Raw genomic sequence first — 17,660 nt, 5'->3', positions numbered from 1 at the left:
TCTGTATGGAATTACAAATAAAGAGTTTGACAAATTAAGCTGTCTTAAATGGTGTGTTTGTTTCTTCGTTCCTGTTAATTAAAGTCCCCCGTGTTGAAAATTAAGCTTTTAATGTTGTTTATGTGGTGTTCTTAATGTTTTAAATACAAACCATGTGTAAATTCATAAGTCGACAGCATTGCTGAGTATTTTCTCCTTAACTGCAGTGAACCAAAGACAGTCTCAAAAACACGGTTTGAAATCGCTGGTGTTTCTGACGTCACAAACGACCTTGTTACCAATCAGATCAACGTGTGATCGTCAACCAGTGGATCTCTGAGCTGAGTGAGTGAGTGGAGGCGGGGCTCATTTGCATATTCATAGAACCACGTATACTAAATGAGACAAGGGTGTCGAGTTGCATTCAAGCTATTTTAAGGCAGGAACATTTAAATGTCATTTTGGTGATCAAAGAGGAGTTTTATAGGATAAAATGATTGACTACGGGGGACGTATAACAGCTATTTGTGAGGAACAGAATACAATTTCTGTCAGATCCTCACACAAAGCTATTGTATGACTTGCACACAAGTTTTATGGACCATTTTTATGGTGCTTTTTTTTAGTTTGGGATAAAATTTACTGCAGGGGGACTTTTAAATGTTGGCATTTTAACTGAGAATAGTTTAAACTGTATACAGGCTCTTATACAGAACCATAACGTAACATCTGTACATGTAAAATGACAGTCTGTACGCAGGGTATGTAATGTATTTAATGGGATAGTTCACTTAAAAATCTAAATTATTTCAATTACTCACCAACTGTTGTTCCAAACCCATAAGAGTTTCATTCATCTTCGAAATACAAATGAAGATCTTTTTGATGAAATCTGAGAGCTTTTTGTCCCTCCATGATAGATACGCAACTACCACTTTAACGCTTAAAACAAGTTCATAAAGGGATCAACAACATGAGGGTGAGTAAATTATGACAGAATTTTCTTTTTTTGGGTAATCTGTCCCTTTAAGAGAACTGGAAGTTAACTTGAAATTATATTCTCAATCTGATTTACTTCATGTCTGAGGGAAATAGGATATTTATGCAGCAAGGGAACAAATGTAATAGTGGGTGAAAATTAAAGAGCTTGATGACATCAGCCAAAGCAGATAGCACACGTACATCACGGAGACGTCTATTTGATGTGCGTGTTTACATCTGGAAGACGTATTTTTTAGAGTGTTTGCCCATCTGTAATACGTCTATAGGGCGTTTCCTGTCAGATGTCAAATAGACGTTTAGAAGATGTCTTTAAGATGTAATGATTTAGAATGTATGTTAAACTGACATCTTAAAGATGTCTATCAGATGTTAGTAAACAGCAGATGCTTTCCAGATGAAGTGATCTTTAACAGACATCTTGCAGATGTACGTGTGCTATCTGGTACGTAAAGTCATCGCAGAAGCGCCAGATGTTTGCAGAGGTTTCTCTTCTCTGTCCAGCAGGTGGAGGCGTTCAGTGGCTTCAGTAAAGCGCCAGATGTTTGCAGATGTTTCTCTTCTCTGTCCAGCAGGTGGAGGCGTTCAGTGGCTTCAGTAAAGCGCCAGATGTTTGCAGATGTTTCTTCTCTGTCCAGCAGGTGGAGGCGTTCAGTGGCTTCAGTAAAGCACCAGATGTTTGCAGATGTTTCTCTTCTCTGTCCAGCAGGTGGAGGCGTTCAGTGGCTTCAGTAAAGCGCCAGATGTTTGCAGATGTTTCTTCTGTCCAGCAGGTGGAGGCGTTCAGTGGCTTCAGTAAAGCGCCAGATGTTTGCAGAGGTTTCTCTTCTCTGTCCAGCAGGTGGAGGCGTTCAGTGGCTTCAGTAAAGCGCCAGATGTTTGCAGATGTTTCTTCTGTCCAGCAGGTGGAGGCGTTCAGTGGCTTCAGTAAAGCGCCAGATGTTTGCAGATGTTTCTCTTCTCTGTCCAGCAGGTGGGGGCGTTCAGTGGCTTCAGTAAAGCGCCAGATGTTTGCAGATGTTTCTCTTCTCTGTCCAGCAGGTGGAGGCGTTCAGTGGCTTCAGTAAAGCGCCAGATGTTTGCAGATGTTGCTCTTCTCTGTCCAGCAGGTGGAGGTGTTCAGTGGCTTCAGTAAAGCGCCAGATGTTTGCAGAGGTTTCTCTTCTCTGTCCAGCAGGTGGAGGTGTTCAGTGGCTTCAGTAAAGCGCCAGATGTTTGCAGATGTTGCTCTTCTCTGTCCAGCAGGTGGAGGCGTTCAGTGGCTTCAGTAAAGCGCCAGATGTTTGCAGATGTTTCTCTTCTCTGTCCAGCAGGTGGAGGTGTTCAGTGGCTTCAGTAAAGCGCCAGATGTTTGCAGAGGTTTCTCTTCTCTGTCCAGCAGGTGGAGGTGTTCAGTGGCTTCAGTAAAGCGCCAGATGTTTGCAGATGTTTCTCTTCTCTGTCCAGCAGGTGGAGGCGTTCAGTGGCTTCAGTAAAGCGCCAGATGTTTGCAGATGTTTCTCTTCTCTGTCCAGCAGGTGGAGGCGTTCAGTGGCTTCAGTAAAGCGCCAGATGTTTGGAGATGTTTCTCTTCTCTGTCCAGCAGGTGGAGGCGTTCAGTGGCTTCAGTAAAGTGCCAGATGTTTGCAGATGTTTCTCTTCTCTGTCCAGCAGGTGGAGGCGTTCAGTGGCTTCAGTAAAGCGCCAGATGTTTGCAGATGTTGCTCTTCTCTGTCCAGCAGGTGGAGGCGTTCAGTGGCTTCAGTAAAGCGCCAGATGTTTGCAGATGTTTCTCTTCTCTGTCCAGCAGGTGGAGGCGTTCAGTGGCTTCAGTAAAGCGCCAGATGTTTGCAGATGTTTCTCTTCTCTGTCCAGCAGCTGGAGGCGTTCAGTGGCTTCAGTAAAGCGCCAGATGTTTGCAGATGTTGCTCTTCTCTGTCCAGCAGGTGGAGGTGTTCAGTGGCTTCAGTAAAGCGCCAGATGTTTGCAGATGTTTCTCTTCTCTGTCCAGCAGGTGGAGGCGTTCAGTGGCTTCAGTAAAGGGGCAGATGTTTGCAGATGTTTCTCTTCTCTGTCCAGCAGGTGGAGGCGTTCAGTGGCTTCAGTAAAGCGCCAGATGTTTGCAGATGTTGCTCTTCTCTGTCCAGCAGGTGGAGGCGTTCAGTGGCTTCAGTAAAGCGCCAGATGTTTGCAGAGGTTTCTCTTCTCTGTCCAGCAGGTGGAGGCGTTCAGTGGCTTCAGTAAAGCGCCAGATGTTTGCAGATGTTTCTCTTCTCTTATCAGCAGGTGGAGGCGTTCAGTGGCTTCAGTAAAGCGCCAGATGTTTGCAGAGGTTTCTCTTCTCTGTCCAGCAGGTGGAGGCGTTCAGTGGCTTCAGTAAAGCGCCAGATGTTTGCAGATGTTTCTCTTCTCTGTCCAGCAGATGGAGGTGTTCAGTGGCTTCAGTAAAGTGCCAGATGTTTGCAGATGTTTCTCTTCTCTGTCCAGCTGGTGGAGGTGTTCAGTGGCTTAAGTAAAGCGCCAGATGTTTGCAGATGTTTCTCTTCTCTGTCCAGCAGGTGGAGGCGTTCAGTGGCTTCAGTAAAGCGCCAGATGTTTGCAGATGTTTCTCTTCTCTGTCCAGCAGGTGGAGGCGTTCAGTGGCTTCAGTAAAGCACCAGATGTTTGCAGATGTTTCTCTTCTCTGTCCAGCTGGTGGAGGTGTTCAGTGGCTTCAGTAAAGCGCCAGATGTTTGCAGATGTTTCTCTTCTCTGTCCAGCAGGTGGAGGTGTTCAGTGGCTTCAGTAAAGCGCCAGATGTTTGCAGATGTTTCTCTTCTGTCCAGCAGGTGGAGGCGTTCAGTGGCTTCAGTAAAGCGCCAGATGTTTGCAGATGTTTCTTTTCTGTCCAGCAGGTGGAGGCGTTCAGTGGCTTCAGTAAAGCGCCAGATGTTTGCAGATGTTTCTCTTCTGTCCAGCAGGTGGAGGCGTTCAGTGGCTTCAGTAAAGCGCCAGATGTTTGCAGATGTTTCTCTTCTCTGTCCAGCAGGTGGAGGCGTTCAGTGGCTTCAGTAAAGCGCCAGATGTTTGCAGAGGTTTCTTTTCTCTGTCCAGCAGGTGGAGGCGTTCAGTGGCTTCAGTAAAGCGCCAGATGTTTGCAGATGTTTCTCTTCTCTGTCCAGCAGGTGGAGGCGTTCAGTGGCTTCAGTAAAGCGCCAGATGTTTGCAGAGGTTTCTCTTCTCTGTCCAGCAGGTGGAGGCGTTCAGTGGCTTCAGTAAAGCGCCAGATGTTTGCAGATGTTTCTCTTCTCTGTCCAGCAGGTGGAGATGTTCAGTGGCTTCAGTAAAGCGCCAGATGTTTGCAGATGTTTCTCTTCTCTGTCCAGCAGGTGGAGGCGTTCAGTGGCTTCAGTAAAGCGTCAGATGTTTGCAGATGTTTCTCTTCTCTGTCCAGCAGGTGGAGGCGTTCAGTGGCTTCAGTAAAGCGCCAGATGTTTGCAGATGTTTCTTCTCTGTCCAGCAGGTGGAGGTGTTCAGTGGCTTCAGTAAAGCGCCAGATGTTTGCAGATGTTTCTCTTCTCTGTCCAGCAGGTGGGGGCGTTCAGTGGCTTCAGTAAAGCGCCAGATGTTTGCAGATGTTTCTCTTCTCTGTCCAGCAGGTGGAGGCGTTCAGTGGCTTCATTTAAGCGCCAGATGTTTGCAGATGTTTCTCTTCTCTGTCCAGCAGGTGGGGGCGTTCAGTGGCTTCAGTAAAGCGCCAGATGTTTGCAGATGTTTCTCTTCTCTGTCCAGCAGGTGGGGGTGTTCAGTGGCTTCAGTAAAGCGCCAGATGTTTCTCTTCTCTGTCCAGCAGGTGGAGGTGTTCAGTGGCTTCAGTAAAGCGCCAGATGTTTGCAGATCTTTCTCTTCTCTGTCCAGCAGGTGGAGGTGTTCAGTGGCTTCAGTAAAGCGCCAGATGTTTGCAGATGTTTCTCTTCTCTGTCCAGCAGGTGGGGGTGTTGAGTGGCTTCAGTAAAGCGCCAGATGTTTCTCTTCTCTGTCCAGCAGGTGGAGGCGTTCAGTGGCTTCAGTAAAGCGCCAGATGTTTGCAGATGTTTCTCTTCTCTGTCCAGCAGGTGGGGGCGTTCAGTGGCTTCAGTAAAGCGCCAGATGTTTGCAGATGTTTCTCTTCTCTGTTCAGCAGGTGGAGGCGTTCAGTGGCTTCATTTAAGCGCCAGATGTTTGCAGATGTTTCTCTTCTCTGTCCAGCAGGTGGGGGCGTTCAGTGGCTTCAGTAAAGCGCCAGATGTTTGCAGATGTTTCTCTTCTCTGTCCAGCAGGTGGGGGCGTTCAGTGGCTTCAGTAAAGCGCCAGATGTTTGCAGATGTTTCTCTTCTCTGTCCAGCAGGTGGAGGTGTTCAGTGGCTTCAGGAAAGCGCCAGATGTTTGCAGAGGTTTCTCTTCTCTGTCCAGCAGGTGGAGGCGTTCAGTGGCTTCAGTAAAGCGCCAGATGTTTGCAGATGTTGCTCTTCTCTGTTCAGCAGGTGGAGGCGTTCAGTGGCTTCATTTAAGCGCCAGATGTTTGCAGATGTTTCTCTTCTCTGTCCAGCAGGTGGGGGCGTTCAGTGGCTTCAGTAAAGCGCCAGATGTTTGCAGATGTTTCTCTTCTCTGTCCAGCAGGTGGAGGTGTTCAGTGGCTTCAGGAAAGCGCCAGATGTTTGCAGAGGTTTCTCTTCTCTGTCCAGCAGGTGGAGGCGTTCAGTGGCTTCAGTAAAGCGCCAGATGTTTGCAGATGTTGCTCTTCTCTGTCCAGCAGGTGGAGGTGTTCAGTGGCTTCAGTAAAGCGCCAGATGTTTGCAGATGTTTCTCTTCTCTGTCCAGCAGGTGGAGGCGTTCAGTGGCTTCAGTAAAGCGCCAGATGTTTGCAGAGGTTTCTCTTCTCTGTCCAGCAGGTGGAGGTGTTTAGTGGCTTCAGTAAAGCGCCAGATGTTTGCAGATGTTTCTCTTCTCTGTCCAGCAGGTGGAGGCGTTCAGTGGCTTCAGTAAAGCGCCAGATGTTTGCAGATGTTTCTCTTCTCTGTCCAGCAGGTGGAGATGTTCAGTGGCTTCAGTAAAGCGCCAGATGTTTGCAGATGTTTCTCTTCTCTGTCCAGCAGGTGTAGGCGTTCAGTGGCTTCAGTAAAGCGCCAGATGTTTGCAGATGTTTCTCTTCTGTCCAGCAGGTGGAGGCGTTCAGTGGCTTCAGTAAAGCGCCAGATGTTTGCAGATGTTGCTCTTCTTTGTCCAGCAGGTGGAGGCGATCAGTGGCTTCAGTAAAGCGCCAGATGTTTGCAGATGTTTCTCTTCTCTGTCCAGCAGGTGGAGGCGTTCAGTGGCTTCAGTAAAGCGCCAGATGTTTGCAGATGTTTCTCTTCTCTGTCCAGCAGGTGGAGGCGTTCAGTGGCTTCAGTAAAGCGCCAGATGTTTGCAGATGTTTCTCTTCTCTGTCCAGCAGGTGGAGATGTTCAGTGGCTTCAGTAAAGCGCCAGATGTTTGCAGATGTTTCTCTTCTCTGTCCAGCAGGTGGAGGCGTTCAGTGGCTTCAGTAAAGCGCCAGATGTTTGCAGATGTTTCTCTTCTCTGTCCAGCAGGTGGAGGCGTTCAGTGGCTTCAGTAAAGCGCCAGATGTTTGCAGATGTTTCTCTTCTCTGTCCAGCAGGTGGAGGCGTTCAGTGGCTTCAGTAAAGCGCCAGATGTTTGCAGATGTTTCTCTTCTGTCCAGCAGGTGGAGGCGTTCAGTGGCTTCAGTAAAGCGCCAGATGTTTGCAGAGGTTTCTCTTCTCTGTCCAGCAGGTGGAGATGTTCAGTGGCTTCAGTAAAGCGCCAGATGTTTGCAGATGTTTCTCTTCTCTGTCCAGCAGGTGGAGATGTTCAGTGGCTTCAGTAAAGCGCCAGATGTTTGCAGATGTTTCTCTTCTGTCCAGCAGGTGGAGGTGTTCAGTGGCTTCAGTAAAGCGCCAGATGTTTGCAGAGGTTTCTCTTCTCTGTCCAGCAGGTGGAGGCGTTCAGTGGCTTCAGTAAAGCGCCAGATGTTTGCAGATGTTTCTCTTCTCTGTCCAGCAGGTGGAGGCGTTCAGTGGCTTCAGTAAAGCGCCAGATGTTTGCAGATGTTTCTCTTCTCTGTCCAGCAGGTGGAGGCGTTCAGTGGCTTCAGTAAAGCGCCAGATGTTTGCAGATGTTTCTCTTCTCTGTCCAGCAGGTGGAGGTGTTCAGTGGCTTCAGTAAAGCGCCAGATGTTTGCAGATGTTTCTCTTCTCTGTCCAGCAGGTGGAGGCGTTCAGTGGCTTCAGTAAAGCGCCAGATGTTTGCAGATGTTTCTCTTCTCTGTCCAGCAGGTGGAGGCGTTCAGTGGCTTCAGTAAAGCGCCAGATGTTTGCAGATGTTTCTCTTCTCTGTCCAGCAGGTGGAGATGTTCAGTGGCTTCAGTAAAGCGCCAGATGTTTGCAGATGTTTCTCTTCTCTGTCCAGCAGGTGGAGGTGTTCAGTGGCTTCAGTAAAGCGCCAGATGTTTGCAGATGTTTCTCTTCTCTGTCCAGCAGGTGGAGGCGTTCAGTGGCTTCAGTAAAGCACCAGATGTTTGCAGATGTTTCTTCTCTGTCCAGCAGGTGGAGGTGTTCAGTGGCTTCAGTAAAGCGCCAGACGTTTGCAGATGTTTCTCTTCTCTGTCCAGCATGTGGAGGCGTTCAGTGGCTTCAGTAAAGCGCCAGACGTTTGCAGATGTTTCTCTTCTCTGTCCAGCAGGTGGAGGCGTTTGTAGGGTAATTTACAACGGCTTAGAACGCGGCTCAACCAATCAGAATCAAGGACCGGAATTATCCGTTTTATAAACTATTGCTATTTTGTACAAAATATTGACCATTTAATAATAATATTAAGTTATACAATTGAATACAATTTGATTAGATCATAATATGTAGGATATTAACCGCATCCACATCACCCAGTGCAGAAACAACTTTGGCTATTCATAGTGTATTACATTGGCATATTACTGTGAATGTTTTCACTGAATGAGTTAAAGATCATCTACATTCACTGAAGAACCTCAATGACCCAATACTTTTTCAAAATGAACAGTAGCCTAAACAGCAGTGCTTGTGCTTTGCTGGCTACAGTTGCACAATGTAGTTCAATTGAGTATATTACTTGACTTAATTTTTGCCAGTCCAATCAAATATGATGTTATTACACAAATGTGGACTAAAAATACAAACACAGAATTTGAAACAATAGCTGCGGGATCATGTGACCAGAATGAACACTTGTTTATAATATTGCATCCGGTTTCATACCATTTTAAAAAATGCTGTACTACTGCAAGTGCATGAACTAATATTGCAATCATTCCTCAGGGTTCAAATTAGTATTGTCCAGTTCCTTCCTTAAATCCTTGTTTTAATCCATATTTACTGGTAGTGTGATTTGCACACATATATGTGTGTGTGTGTGTGTGTGTGTGTGTACATGGGTGGGGACTTAAACCTGAATGCACACAGACTCATGGGGACTCGTGTCACTGTGGGGACCTAAATTGAGGTCCCCATGGGTAAACACGCTTATAAATCATACAGAATGTTTTTTTGTGAAAATGTAAACATGCAGAATGTTTCCTGTGATGGGTAGGTTTAAGGATAGGGTTAGTGTAAGGGGATAAAATATACAGTTTGTACAGTATAAAAACCATTACGTCTATGGAGGGTCCTCACAAAGATAGTAAACCAGACATTTGTGTGTGTGTGTGTGTGTGCGCGTGCGTGCGTGCGTGTGTGTGTGTGTGTGTGTGCGTGTGCGTGTGTGTGCGTGCCAATAACGTTCTACATTACATTCTGAGAGAAACTCCTGACGGAATCCATCTTGCGATCCAGTAAATTAATATTCCAATCATTCATCAGGGTTCAAATAAGTATTGTTCATTTCTTAAATCCATGAGGTTTCATTATTTTTATTTTTTTATTATTTTTATGATTGGATGTTTGCTAATTTAATAAGCTCTTCGGTTTGCAGCCCTAAAACCTTTTTTTTAACGATTTAAAATGGCAAATAAATGGGTGTGAGACAATGAGGTTTGCATGTGATTGTCTGAGCATTGCCTTTATCCTATTTCATTTTGTCCTGTAGTATATTTACAATATGCGTATGCACACACACACACTGCATTTTGTATATTTTTTTATTCTATCAATGTGTGTGTGTGTGTAGTGTACCGATAACGTAGATAACATTATACTTCTTAAAACACACGAGAAACTCCAGCCGGAATCCGTCATGTGATCCAGGCTCCTGGTGTTGCGTGTGTCCGGCGTCCAGTGCCTCTGGCTCGGATCCGGTCCGGGGTTTACCGCAGACCTGCAGTCCCCGTTACCGCAGCATCCGTCTAAACTGCCTTCAAATCCAGCCACACACAGCACTTTTCCTCACTTTCATACACCTAACCTTGACAATACCCTCCAATATTGCTGTGATTATCTGCGGGGACTGACCGCTGACCGACTGGGATAAAAAAACAAAACAAAAAAACAACCGCGACTACAGCTTCGCTAATTCACAGCATCGGGTTTCTCGGTTTCTGCGCCAAGAAACGATGTGGACACCGAACCGCTGGTACGTACCGCTTCCGTTTCATGGTTTTATTTTCTTCTCTCTGTCACACACACACACACACACCAACGGCTAATTTCCTTCAGGAATGAGAGCTCCCGTCGCCAGTGTCCTCTAGATATTATTGATAAGCTGATTAAAATGGATGAATGGCAGCCACGCATCTCCACGGATGGGAAAGTCTCCTTTGGAGTTATTCTGCTGATATATTTGAAGCCTAGGCTATGTGTATTTTGAGTCTCATCTGCGGTGTTTCCTCACACCATCTGCGAAGAACTGGACCCCATATGAGATCATTGAAACACAAGCCCGTTGTTTGTGTAGCCGCGCCGTCCTGAGATGCGGTTCTGCTTCTGCTTGTGTTGCACACCTGTGCGCTTGAGTTGTAAAGCTTCGGGCCCTGAACTGGACCCTGTTGTCCAACACCGGGGGACTTTTCTGGGATCAAAACACCCAAGGTCAGGCAGTGACATTGCGGTGTGTCTTTTAGAGACACTAGTATTCCCCTGCTTTAAGATATTATGATGATATTGACATCATGAGCAGCTGCTAAGTTCAGTCTAAGATGGCTAGTTTGGCTTCATAGTCAGTATGGCCCATAGTCCTCTAGTTTAACTCGCTGTGAACCACAGTACAGCAACAGAAACTCAACACACCTGCCCTCTCGGTAGAGTTTGTTCAATTAGTTTCTATCCTAAAGTTTGAACGAAAATAATCGTTTACTCACCCTAACGTTTTTCCAAACCAGGATGACTTTGTTTCTTCTGTGGGACATGAAAGGAGACCTTTATGGAAGCTTGTTTCCGCCACTGAATAGCCTAATAATAATAATAAAAAAAAAATTGTGATATAGCCACAATAAATACAATTGTGAGTTATATAGTCCTATTCTGAGTGGGCAAAAAGTTTTTATATCACAATTCTGACTTTATAACTCGCAATTGTGATTTTTTTTCGAGGGAATTATGAGTATATTTCACAATTCTGACCTTATAACTTCCAGTTTATTTCATGCAATCCTGAGAAAAAAAAGTCAGTTTTGCAGGAAAAGTCAGAATTTTAAAATAAAAAGCAATTGCCTTTTGCCTTTTTAATTTTTTTATTCAGTGGCGGTTCAAGCTTCGATAGAAATAGAAATTTGACAGAATGTCCTGGCTGCTCTGTTCCCACGAGAGTGAAAAACTGTCCATTTTATTAATTGGCTTTTATTTTAATATGTGCTTTAGTTATTTTTATTAATTAATTAAATACTAAAATGATTATTAATCAACTCGTCGTTATTGATTCTGCAAGTCCTTGATGTCACGAGTGCTTTGTGTCGTTATAATGATGTAATTAAGGCTGGGTTTGGATGTCGTGGACCTCACAGCTTTAGTCACTGAAGAAAGCACAGTTCTGTCGTGTGCACTTGTAGAGTCGTTCCTCTCTGGACTGTACAAACACCCTCCTCTCATGGTTGTAAACTGACCCAGTGCTTGATTCCGCTAATTACTGGCTCCTTTAATTATGCAGGACGCTGGGACAGGAATGCCATCGTCATGGACACCGTCTGAGTGGCCAATCACACGCAGAGTTTAGAGTCAGAAAAGCACCTGTAATGGTGACTGAGGAACGGAGTAACTCACTAATCGCTTGGAGAAGTGATCATAGAGCGCTCCTCGACACGACACACATCATTCGTGTCGCTAGCACAGACGGGGCAGAATGAGTCACACACACACACACACACACACACACACACACACACACACACACACACACACACACACACACACACACACACACACACACACACACACACACACACACACACACACACACACACACACACACACACACCAATGACTTGCTTTCTTCTGTGGGACACAAAAGAAGATGTTTTGAAAGATTTCTATACAATGAAAGTCAATGGGGTCCAAAACTATGTCAGAAACAATATATATTTTCTTTTCCCCACAGAATTTTGAATTCTCATATTTTCCACAGAATTTACGTTTTAGTCATTGATGTGCTTTTGTCATTTTTATTAGTTTGTTTTTTGTTCTTTAATTTAGTTTTAGTAAATGAGTACTTCAAAACTGTCAGACCCCATTGACTTTCATTAAATGTGCAAAAACCCTTTACATTTAAAAAAAAAAAAATCACAGAATTTTAATTTAAGTTTTATTAATTGATGCTTTTGCCATTTTTATGTTATTAGCTTATGTTTTTTGTTCTTTGTTTTGGTTTTAGTAAATTAGTACTACAACTATTTTAGATAGCCTATAGTTTCCAAGGCAAGGCAAGTATATCATGCAGGTTTGGAAGGACACTTAAACATTTGGGGTGAACTTTCCATCAGTTATGGGTTTCACACACACACACACACACACACACACACACACACACACACACACACACACACACACACACACACACACACACACACACACACACACACACACACACACACACACACACACACACACACACACACACACACTAAGCCCGAGCATGTATGTAGTAATAGTGATGTTGTCTCAGTAAACACCACTAATGAGTGTGCTGTGTTGGAGTTGCCTAGCAGTGTTTTTGTAAATGTGCCGCTCTAGGATCCTGGCCGTCCCACGCTCGAACAAAAGCTACATCCTGATCAATAAAAGTAATGAGTTTTATCTCCAGTGCACCTCGCTCTAATCCCGAGTTTTCACGCAGCGGCTTGATTCTTCGCGTGTCTTCCCCGGGACATTATCCTGCTTTAAAGGGGCTGGTCTGAGCCGGTTCAGCAGGTCGATTAGTGTGTCCATCTGTTCCCTGTCTGCCTCTGTGTTTACTGTAGTGTTACATGCTCTGCCAGTGAAGTCCACACACACAGGTCGAGAAAAGCTCTGTTCACACACTTAGTTTAATGTGTAGGGGACATGTGACCTTATAAGCCCACTTGTTGTTAGTTGGGAAAATTTAAAAACATAAATGATTTGTTACGGTGATTTTGGAGCCAATCAAATTTTCAGTTCTATTGTAATTTGTTGTTGCTGCTGTGTTGACCAGGTGGAGGCAGCAAGTTGATAAAAGCACTGTTCGCACACCTGGGGTCAGATTTACTAAAGGCTTGCGCCAGCGTAAACCCTGTTTGGGCGTTATAAAACTACTGTCAGGATTTACTAAAGACACGCAGTGAGAAATGAGCACTGGAAAGGCGTGGAAGGGTTATTTTTGCGGCTGATCTTATTGCATATATGCATTTGTAGGAGTTTCCCTTTCAGGCGCACGATGTATGGGAGGAGAGTATTTAAATGGATCACGCAAGTTGATTTACTAAAGTTTCCGCTAGTCAGTTTACTGGTATTTGCACCGTTATTTACAGCCCAAAAAAGCCCGTCTTAAACCAGACGCTACCTGGTAGATTGTGTTGGTCATTATTAGAGGTCGATTGATTCCCGGTTTTGCCGATATATCGGTACCGATAGTTGATTGGTGGCGAAGTTGCATATTTAAAGCTAGTGACGCGATTGCGTTCTCAACATCGATGTGTTCATGTAGCCGACAGAAACATAAACGCATTCGATTTCACTCAGTTCTTTTTTTATCACTACAAAATATTGTTTTTTTGATTAGATAATCATCAAGTGCTCTAAAATAGAAGCAAATAAAGTGAGAGATTATACAAAATTGGTCTACATTTATGTATTTTTAATCCTCTGGCCTTGTTTAAGCATGACTCTTTGGATCTATATGAAATAAGGTAACACTTTACAATAAGAGTGCAATTTTAGCATTAACTAAGGTTAATAAATATTGTAGAAGTATTCACTGTTAGTTTGTTAATTTCAACATTTACTACATTTTAAATTGACTGAAAAGACTGAAAAAAAATGCTATTTTTATAGTATCCACAAAACTTTCTTCTATGGAGCATAAAAGAAGATATTTTGAGAAGTGTCTCTCAGTCACGTACTTGTTCACTACTCTATGACTTATAAATATAAAGTATTAATAGTGTGAGTAGTGTGTTCACACTGGAAATTACACTTATACCCGGATAATACACTAAATTATTAACCAAAAAAAAATGAAGTGTGGATGTTGGACACTTCATGCACTCGACTGTTGCAGCTTTAATTTAATAAGCTTTATTCGAAATATCATCTATCATCATATCAGGGAGTGAATAATGACATTTTTATTTTTTGGTTGAAGCATCTTCTAAAAATTATTATTTTTCTCTGTATTGAAAGATGGATTTCATTACAGTGTACCACAAAAAACATACGCAGTTGAACAAAAAAAAAAACATTAAAAAAATAATTAATAATTAAGCGTGAAAAGAACTAATGATCTGCATGTAAACAAGTGTAAACTTTATTTTTTTGCTCAAATGATTTTATTAGGAATAGTTCCATTTGACATCTGTTGTTCCTAATAAGCTCAAACATGAACCTCATATATATAACCGCATATAAAACTGATTTAATTGTGCTCAGAACATGTCATTTTAATTCATCGAACGTTACCCACTTACTTTATTTATCTTGTGGGGACGAACGGCATGCTGAGCAAAAAATAAATAAAATCCGTAACAGCATTTTTGCTGAACTTAATGTGCGACTCAACTCCGGCGGATTATATCAGGAATCCCTGCGATCTGGATCTCTGCATGAGAGCTATTCACAATAGAGTATTTTTTCTGCAATATTTGGCCAATATTTAATATGACCGAACCTTTACTCACAAGCTGCAGATTTGCTGTTGGGTGTCTTAAAGACTTTGCTGCTCTATCCTTTAATAACATCAACTTAATAATCTTTGCAACTCCTGCATTAGATTAGATTGTGACATTTAGCTAGCTACTAAAACATATCTACTCTAACCTCACTGTGACGGGCTGAGTTTCTGAACACTTATCAGGCATCATTGACATGTACTGTGTGTGTGTGTGTGTTCAGATGTACTGTATTCATCTGTCTGACATCCATAAGTTCTGTTCAAGCTGTTTCATCAGTTTTAGCTGGACTGAGTAGGCTAGGAAGTTTTGTGTTTTGAAAGTTTTGTCTCTTGTGTCTTGAATGACAAAGCAAATTTGGATGCCTTATATATCAGGAATCCATTATTTTTATTCTAGTTTGATGACCTTCTCCAAATGACACCTCATACATCATCTACGGTGTGTTGCTCATTTCCATTTCCTCTGTTTCTGTGTAAGTCAGCATGAAGCAGATGTTGTGATAGTCTTTTCTTCTCTATTTGTGGCGTCTATCCGAGTAAACGGGTTCTAGAACAAGAACAAATGTGGGCGGGGCTTTATTTAGTCTGTGTGGAATTGATTGGATGGTTGTGGTCTGCTATTGGTGGATCTCATGTGATTGACAGGTAGCTCCGCCCTCACGCAAGTAAACGCCTCGTCCAGAACACACAAACGCACATCAGCAAAGCATCATGAAACGGCGTTAAATTACCTAACATAGCATTAAAATCATAATGAACGTAAACTCTCGAGTTGTACCTCTTGACTGCTGCAGATTCATTTCAGCGTTGATTGATAGTGTGTAACGTCACAGGTTTCCCTCTCGTGAAAACGGCTATGACGTGGCGTGAACGCAGCGTAAGCTCATGGTGTCGGTTCAGGAGGAACTGAACTGCTGTTTGTTTGTGGCTCTCGGACCGAATGCAGTGATTGGACGAAAATTGTTTTGGTCCTGAGACTTCCACAAAAGTACATGTTTTAATGTGTATGCCACTTCTATTATTGATTGCTATCAGGATGTGAAGAGAGTTTCAACCCTAGTGGAAAATAAATGTACTAAAATAAATTTGAAATACATTAATTTAATGCTAAGTACATTACAAATACATTTACATATTTATTTAATGTAAATACCCTGCAATTGTACTGTTGGTGTACTCAATTGATATACTTAAAGTCTGCTCAATTTACACAACTAATGTTGTACTTAATGTACTTTAATAATCCAGAAATAGTGCTACTAAATTATATTTGATTGTGCTAAAGTGAAACTTTTGCAAGTATACTTCAGGTTTAATGACTGATATTATACAGAGATCATACTCTCCCAGTCTTTACTAATAATGATATTAAAACACATTTAGGCGTAATATTAAGAAATGTGCATTGTGCGATAAAGAAGTACTCCAAATAAAGTTTCATTATAATATATATATCAGTAAGTCTTAAGCGATATGTCAGTACATATGTTAATGGATTTGTACTATACTTAGTATGAAATAAATGTATTTTAAATAGATTTTGGTGTATAGGTTTTTTCACTAGGGACAGTAAAAAACAAATTGCCCAACCTTTAACATCAGGTGTAAATGACACCTAAAGCGATTCCCAATCGGTCCCTGCCTTGGGATTATTTGGATGATTTAGTTAGCGACTTGATAAAGGGCACAACTGTGTCTTTGATGAAGCAGCGTGAGATCGCTGGCCTCGCTCAACCTCCTGTCGTGAGGCTTTACACATCTCTCAATGCAACATCCCTCACACACCTGTGCTCTTCGTATAACACATCGGATAAAACCCTGTTATTGGTCCAAATAACCAAGGACCAACCTCTGTGTTGTTTTCACAGTGGATTAGCCATGTAAAACAATTCCTGACAATGCGGATCAGTTTGAAACTACAGAGAAACTACATTTCTATTTTTTCAGATGAAAATCTGATTAGTGCCAATAGTCCATGTTTGTGTTATGAGTGGTTGTGACGGCTAATGTGTTCTGAATAATGTGATATTGTAGCTAAAATCATGTTCATCTTGTTTGGAAACTTTTTTTTCATAAAGAAGCCATTCTTATAATGGCCATTGTAATAATAATCCATACATTTGTGTGTGGGAGAGGTTTGCTGAACAGATTATCAGGGTGGAGAGGGCGTCCAGAGGCCTCTCACAATAATGGCAGATTATAAGAAAGTGAACCTAAAGCATAGCCTGGGAAAACCCAGACAACTTCCGGCAAATTTAGATTTGCTCTGAAAGTTAGTCTGGCAAAGAGCTCATTGAAACCCATTTCCAATCCGCCGAAATCGCGGCACCAATCAGAAGCGTTGGGGCGGGCTTTACACGATGACGACAGCGCTGGGATTTTGTAGCCTACATTACAAAGATGGATGCCGCCGTCGAACATCACTCGTTCCAATCAGCTATCGCGTCTGTTTTAAGCGATTTGAACGTTTCCTTTTAGTTAAAAACCAAGCAAAGAACAACACTCGGAGATGTGTCTCCGCCGCTCTGCATACGTCATCTCCTTCATCGCTCTGATTGGGTTTAGGTCTATCCGCGACGTCCGTTGGTGACGCCCCTCTGGAAATGATTTGTCTATGACGCTTTGCCAGACCATAACTCAGTTACAACTGAGAATGGTCTGGTTTTAACCAGGCTACCTAAAGCAAGGATTGCACACTAGAGAAGACTAAACGTAGACTGCCTATATTCTCATGCACCTGTGTGGGGTTTCACTGGAGTGATCTCATTCAAACAGAAATGAGCAAGATAGACCAGCGCAGCCACATCAGTCCAAAAGAAAAGCTGCTATCACTTCCATAGACTGACATCATGGGTTTTTGAGAGAACCAAATACATTCCCAAAGGAGAACCAGTACATGATAAACCTTTCGTCTGTAAAACACAAACTGTGATGTTTGGCATGGGACGGACACTCTTGAGCTTGACAAAAAGTCACCATAAAAGTATCTTAAAGTCCCCCTGTGGTGAAAATCAAGCTATTAATGTTGTTTATATGTTTATGTGGTGTTTTTAATATGCTTTAATGCAAGCCATGTGCAAACATTCATAAGTTGACAGCATTGCTGAGGATTTTCTCCTTAAAACTGCAGTGAACCAAAGACAGTCTCAAAAACACGGTTTGAAATCGCTGGTGTTTCTGACGTCACAAACGACCTTGTAACCAATCAGATCAACGTGTGATCATCAATGAGTGGATCTCTGAGCTGAGTGAGTGAGTGGAGGCGGGGCTCATTTGCATATTCATAGAACCGCGTATACTAAATGAGGAAAGGGTGTCGAGTTACATTCAAGCTATTTTAAGACTTGACGACATTTTTTCTAGCAAAAAACGCTTAAATATGTTATGTTGGTGATCAGAGATGA

The 17,660-nt window shown here is 43.0% G+C and overlaps 1 protein-coding gene across 1 annotated transcript in view; it reads left to right on the top strand.

Moving 5' to 3' along the window:
• Window positions 1–9,287: 9,287 nt before the first annotated feature.
• The window catches only part of osbpl6 (oxysterol binding protein-like 6), a gene marked incomplete at its 3' end in the record, with an annotated part of 59,591 nt that continues 51,218 nt past the window's right edge, over window positions 9,288–17,660 (top strand). The window contains exon 1 of the mRNA XM_056269912.1: window positions 9,288–9,555. The remainder of the gene's footprint in view (window positions 9,556–17,660) is intronic.

The sequence above is a fragment of the Rhinichthys klamathensis genome, unplaced genomic scaffold (genome assembly GCF_029890125.1).
Source record: "Rhinichthys klamathensis goyatoka isolate OS25496 unplaced genomic scaffold, OSU_Roscu_1.1 h1tg000294l_1, whole genome shotgun sequence".
NCBI lineage: Eukaryota > Metazoa > Chordata > Actinopteri > Cypriniformes > Leuciscidae > Rhinichthys > Rhinichthys klamathensis.
Note: the sequence above shows the minus strand (reverse complement) of the source record. Positions and strands in the feature narration are given on the sequence as shown.